General features: G+C 40.4%; 1 long non-coding RNA gene across 1 annotated transcript; it reads right to left on the bottom strand.

The window, feature by feature from the left end:
- Window positions 1-746: 746 nt before the first annotated feature.
- On the bottom strand, window positions 747-5,884 carry LOC114055449. Its single transcript, XR_003570727.1, has 3 exons — window positions 5,873-5,884; window positions 3,781-3,785; window positions 747-852 (listed from the first exon to the last, which is right to left on the bottom strand). It is a non-coding gene; the product is annotated as an uncharacterized LOC114055449 (long non-coding RNA).
- Window positions 5,885-6,409: the final 525 nt, after the last annotated feature.

Genomic DNA, 6,409 nt, shown 5'->3' with positions numbered 1-6,409 from the left:
TTGGAAGAACCACATATCTGACACCTTTGATAGCTCCCTCAGGAACCTGTCCCCTTTTAGGTTTTAACAAGACTGTGAGCACACGTGCAAGAACACCATGCCACAGCATTCAGAACAGTGAAGTCACAAATGAACCTGGTGGAATTTCAGGCATGTCTCTATCTTCACATCACTCTCTTTCACTGTGGCATCTGGCACTGATTTGCAGTGGTTTATTGCAATAGGTTAGAAGGTAGAAGAAATGCCCTATATTATAAACACATTTTAGTCTGATTTCCAATGGAAATAAGGTCATTGTGATCATTTGGGTTAAAAGAAGAGAAGGAGAAAAGAAATACTACAGGTTTACATGTAGATAATAGAAAGTCTATTATAAAAAAACCAAAACCAAACACAAACCAAACATCCAATGAAAGCATATTCTACTAAAAATTAATTTCCCTGGCTGCCTTTCTCATGCAGATGCACATTTCATTCTGTAGACTTGTGCTTGTTCTAATAGTAACATCTTCATGATTCTTAGGTGCATGTTGTCTTTTCTGTTAATGCAGAGTATGTCACCTGCATGACTCATGCAAGCAGAGCTTATCTCCAAGTAGTTAACAAATATAGATGTCCTTCAACTCATCCATGAGGACTGACAGCTAAACCTTTCTTGGAGAAACTGCTCACTATAAACTCTATGAAGTTTTGCATTTGTTTCCTTTTCCCCCAGTAGACCTAACAAGCTGAGGGCAAAGTGACTGTAAATCATTTCAGCATTAGTCCTGAGCAAGTTGATTGTCTCGAGTTAGTTTCTTTGTGGACAGAGGTTTTCAGAAATGTCACCATTTCAGTTGCCTTTGTCTTGTGCTCTGCAGAAAGCAATCAGGTCAAAGAGACAAGATGAATATGCAGTGATTGTCCTGCTTCTCCCAGCATACAGTTGTTGGACCTTCAAGCTGACCAGCAACAGGTTGTGGGTCAAAGCAAGGCATGTGGTTGCATTGACACTGAGCACATCTGTCAGCATAAATGGCCATTAGGGAGAGACACAGATTACTGTTGTTATAACCTGGAATCACTGCACTACAACTACACATGACAGTTCAACACGCCTATGTACAGTCATTCGGCCTTGCCTACTGCCACTTCTGGACTACATGGTGCTGAGGATGGTCTTCTGACATGAGGTGGGAGTCTGAAGGGAGGGGAAATATAGCCCTTAGACTGACTAGTAATTAGCAAGAAACTCCCACTGTGGCAAAAATTATGAGTACAGTGTCTCAAGAACATTATTCCACAGGACTATCAGTTCATAACCTTTCATCAGAGTTTAAATTCAGCCCATTTTCCCTTTTAAAGTATGGTTACAATCTGAAAAGTGAGTCTGTAAAATGAATTCTTAGTGCTCCTTATTCCCTCTCAGTGACTTCCATACAAAACATGCTTCATTTAAAACTCTAAAATAAGGCTTTCACCTGACAGCAAATACAAGTTCAAAGCAATTTCTCACAATCAGGTTATGGTCTTTCTGTTTCATACATCATCACTAACAACAATGATTCTGGGGTCAAAAAGGAGGAGGAGGGTGTGTTTTCATGATATATGTGGCAACATGGAATAGAACTCACTTTTACCTGACTACAGTGCTGACACTAGTAAGATTTTATTTGTGTCAGTAAAATTAAGGGCTGCCATTAAGGCAAGGAGGCTTACTGCATGAAGTGCCTTTTTTATCACCACTTTCCTCAGCATAACCTCACTTTAAACAAAGCCACAAAACAACAATGCCTCCCCAGTGCTGCATCTTGTTTAATTCAAGTTGCCAGAGAGCAAGGGAATTTGTCAGAGACTATGCCTGAATTGTCATGCTACACTGGTGACTCATAATTCTGGTGTGGTTTATTCAAGAGTCCTAATTACTGGTTCATGGTAACAAACAGACAAAGGCATGATACACGAGAGTCCCTTTGGACAGTGCCAACTTGTTGCCTGCCTGTGCATTTCTGAAGCCTCTGTCTGCATTTTGAGGTTCATGATTTTTAAAGTTCCACTTTATTTGTAGGGCACCAAATTAATGTTTAATCAAGGTTTTTCTTGTGTACTGGGTTAAGAAAGAAAAAAAAAAAAAAAGGAACATCATTCCCCATATGTTGAAGGATTCAGGAAAACAAATCTACTCTTGAAAAGAGATGGAAGAAGTGTTTTGCTGGCTGTGATTCCAGCTAAGCCCAGATTGCTCAGACTTCGACTTAGGTCACAGTTAATACTGGGGACAGGTGTATCCTAAAATTTGCCCCTCTGTTTGCATTTGTTCCTCTGCAGTCAATACTTTCACACCCTTTTCAACATCACTGGATTCCTTAGAGTGAGGAACTTAATAAGAGATTGCAATTGAACCTTTCTTTCTTGAGAGATGTCTAACCACCAGGCTCTGGACCATCCTGGAATGAGATAGATGGGGAAGTGGTAAATTCATCACTTCTTGCATTGATGCCAAATCAGTGTACAGCCCAGAGGCTCACTGCATCAGAAGTAAGAAAAGGAGGAAAAGTGAGCATAGTGTGATTTCCCCAACTGATTTCATACTCTGGGCATGTATGGAAGGTTGCCTTGTCATTGAACATGTGAATAACAAGCTCATTCTGAAAATGAGTCCCAAGTCCCCTCTTGCCCACAGTCACATCAATAATGGCACTGTGCCCATGGGAGCAAATGATGGAGGAGTAGCTGACAGCTCTGCCATTTTTTTTTTTGTTTTTTTTAGAGGAAGACCCTATTCCTTCCTAAGGTCTATGATAGATAAAATTTACCACTTGTGTTCCATAATCATGGAACACTGGGAATTACAACTCTGCTTCAGTGCTCCTGGCTTGGGCAATGCTTCTTAAAAGCAAAGACTTGACACAGAGTGAAGGTGCTTTAACAATGGGAAAAGCCTGACTCACTCATTCTGCTCATAGTCTTTGCATCCCTGGGATTTCTAATCAGTTTCATGCTGAGAAGCCAATCAGGTCCAAGAGAAAAGCATGTCCACATCTAAGGAAAGTTTATGAACATGTGTATGAGCATGCACATGTGGTCAAGAATTAAAGCATGAAGGATATGGAAAAGCCAAAAGTGAAGTGTTTTGAATTACCATTCTCTGCTGAAAGAGCTTTCAGCAAATTGCCCTAAAAGGTATTCCTAGAGTAAGTCTCTTGCGTCTGTTCCATTGCAGGTAATATTTTGGAATAAAAAAGTGGCCTTTTATTGATTGTGGTAATGGTTTCACAGCATTTTCAATGGCAACTTGCTTAAGGACAGGAAAAAATCAGCTGTCTGCTTTGGTCAGTTTGACCTGCTTGTTATTTCTTGAGCATTTTTGTGATTTTATTGGCATACATAAAATACATTGAAAAGAGCTCATGGTCTGCCTTTTGCCAGGCCTGAGTGAAAAACACAGCACTAAGAATTTTGACATGATTACAAACAAGTTTGCTTTGTCAAAAGCATGTAGAGATTTAGAGCTTTGCACTCTGATGAATCAAGACATTAAGTATTTCCTTTATGAATAGTTTTCTTTATGAAATGCTACTGAAACTGTAGTTCAGGTGCCTGCTGCTCCCCAGTTCTAGCTTTACAATGAGTTTCCTGCAGGAATGACATCTCATGATGTCATGCATCATGATCTCTGACTTGGTAGAAAGTGGTGATGCGTCATGTCAATTGCATTATGCTCGTGGAAAATGGGAAGTGGGTCCATCTGATCCTTGCCTAGAGAACTAATACAGAGCTTGGGCTCCTGAACAACTGTACCTCAACTCACCACATGGATGTGTTGGAGATGAAACAATCAGTTTTCATTTAAAATCTTCAGAATACCTGCACTTCTGCCTCTCCTCCTATTCGGAAAAGATAATGTACAAGACAATATGCTGAGTTTTGAAGATCAGACTTTTTAATTGAAAAAATGTCAAAAAAAGCCCTACATCTCATTGTTTTGAAGTTCTATGTTTACTTACATCACAAATGGTTATAACAGCCACTGTTGCAACAGGAGAAGCCAGGAAAAAGAGAAGCTGCCAACTAGACACAAATTCCGCAGGAGCCAAACATTACATTTTCAAGCCACCCCTAAACATCATGTGTGGACTTGGAAAGACGATTTGGCACAACAGACAGGCTGCAGAGCCACAGCCTGTTCTGCACTGAGAGGTTAAAGAGAGAGCCTTGGCCTCCAGTGCTGTCAGCTTAGTGCTCATAAAATAGCTTAAAAGCACTTTACATCTTTCTTTAAAGCAGCAGATGAGAATGAAATGTGTCAGAGACAAGTTGTCAACTAGTCAGCTCCATTGAATAACGACTATCTTCCTTCCAAATTTTAAATTTTGTTCCCTTTACTCTTCCAATTCATTCTCTCGGCCTTTGCATTACTTAAGTTTCCTCTCTGACTTCTAGAAACAGTCATTCACATGAATCATGAGCAGGGGAAGAAAAAGTGTGTAACTTAGCTTTGTCTACTTGAAGTTGTTGCTTCAGCTTCTGCTGTTTTAGGTTGTTGGTTTCACTGAGATGATGATGGAGAAAGGACTACAAGGCATGTTCTGCTGAGCAGAGTAACTGCAGAACAGCTGAGTCTTTGCCATGGAGACAGTGATAAGGAAGAGTACATCTGATGAAACTCTCTCAAAACAATGTGACATAGATCCTTCACCTGTAGAAAAGCAATTCACTACTGTGAAAAATGGAGCTAATTTTGTTCTGGTACAGTCTGGAACAACATACTGTAATCTGCTGCGTGTCAGCTGAGTTACAACTTCCCTCCATCAGGAACATATATTAGAAATTCAGTATCTTTTTTAATACAAAGTGCTCTCTGGTTAAAGTCATCTTCCAGCTAAAGCACTTCTTCCATTAAGGAAGAAGCTCTGTTTTAGGGAAAGTATATCTTGAAAGTGTTCTTGTGAGCTGATATGTCTCCTGTTTTCCTAAATGCAGGAGGGAGAGAAGTGAGAAGGAGAGAAATAAGTGAGAGAGAGATCACCACTGGAGTATTTGGACCTTAGCACTGTGTCACTGAGAGCCCCATTGCCTGGTAGCAGTACATAAAAGAATGTAAAGAGACACGTTGGACAACCTTCTTCTAAGAAGTATGACTGCCATTTGGCTTGGGTACCTGAGCAAGATATAAAATACAGTGGCTTCTCCAGTTGTTGCAGTCCACTTTCAGGCCATATTTCATGAAAGAGGGGCTTTCTAAACTGGTTCTCAAGAAAGACCAAGTCTTGGCATATTAGGAAGTCGAAGAATCACCAGGTCAAAATGTGAATTATTCTTGATTCCATAAAATTACCTTTTTTTTTTGTCCTTTCCTCTACCACTAAGTTATTGAGTTTTTTCTCTTTAATATAGTGTGTTTGCAAATATTGCTTTTTTGTTATTACTTTTCTTTTTTTTTTCCCCCATCCACAATTCAAGATTTATTGCAAGGGCAGGGCTTTACTCTCTCCCTTTCTCATTATTTATAAAAGAAGTGCAAGTAGCAGATATCTCAACATTTTCTGTCCCCTCTCCAAGCTTGTTTCAGCAGGAACTTTAGAAATCAGCTGGCCCCTACTGTTCTGCCACCCCCCTCTCCCCCCCCCCCCCCCGCAGAAAATAATGCTGTTGTTAGATGTAGTGAGTTAGAGAGAGAATTAGCTTTGCAGACAGAAAGGGGATCCAGCATATAAAAGGCTTTATGCCCTGAACAGTTGTTTCAAACACATTAGCAATGAACTAAGGGAAAATGGACCTACACTAATGCTTTTTCTGTGCCTCACCTTTCTACTGAGATTTCAGAATCAATGTTTTTTGTGGGTTTTTTGGTTGGTGTGTTTTGTGGTTTGTTTTTTTTTTTTTTTTTCACTTTTCCATAGTGATCCTTATACTGCTCTTTTAATGGATAGGCTTATAGTGACAGCATCATTTTCTCTTACTGGAACTTAAAGAGGAGGCAACATATTAAAGTGACAAACTTCACAGCATCACTTGAACTAATGAGTGCCTCTCTGGTCAGAGAGAAGCAGAGAGAAAGAAGGACCTAAGAGGTCTTTTGTGACAGTCCTCTAGCTCAGCTGCTACTCACTGCTTGGAACATGCTAATGCAGAGAGATCAGTCCAGAAGTGGCTGTGGTCAAAAGTGAAATCCAACCGCAAGTGCTGAGTGAGTTCACGCTGTGAGGGATTTACCAAGCAGAGGAGTCAAAGCCCAGGGAGGCAGGGTCCCTGCAGATGCTGCTTTTTAAGGTGCAGAAGAGCAGCAGACTGCCCTGAGGCAAACATATTGCTCTACAGCACCTGTATTTTCTTCTAGCCAAACCCTGAAATTTGTTCTGTAGGAATTGCATCAAGGGGACTGTGCACAACAAGCCACTCAGAGTGCATACCTACAGTACCCTGACAG

Source organism: Empidonax traillii, unplaced genomic scaffold (assembly GCF_003031625.1).
Source record: "Empidonax traillii isolate 1590-97213 ecotype Southwest subspecies unplaced genomic scaffold, ASM303162v1 scaffold55:size2822071, whole genome shotgun sequence".
NCBI lineage: Eukaryota > Metazoa > Chordata > Aves > Passeriformes > Tyrannidae > Empidonax > Empidonax traillii.
Note: the sequence above shows the minus strand (reverse complement) of the source record. Positions and strands in the feature narration are given on the sequence as shown.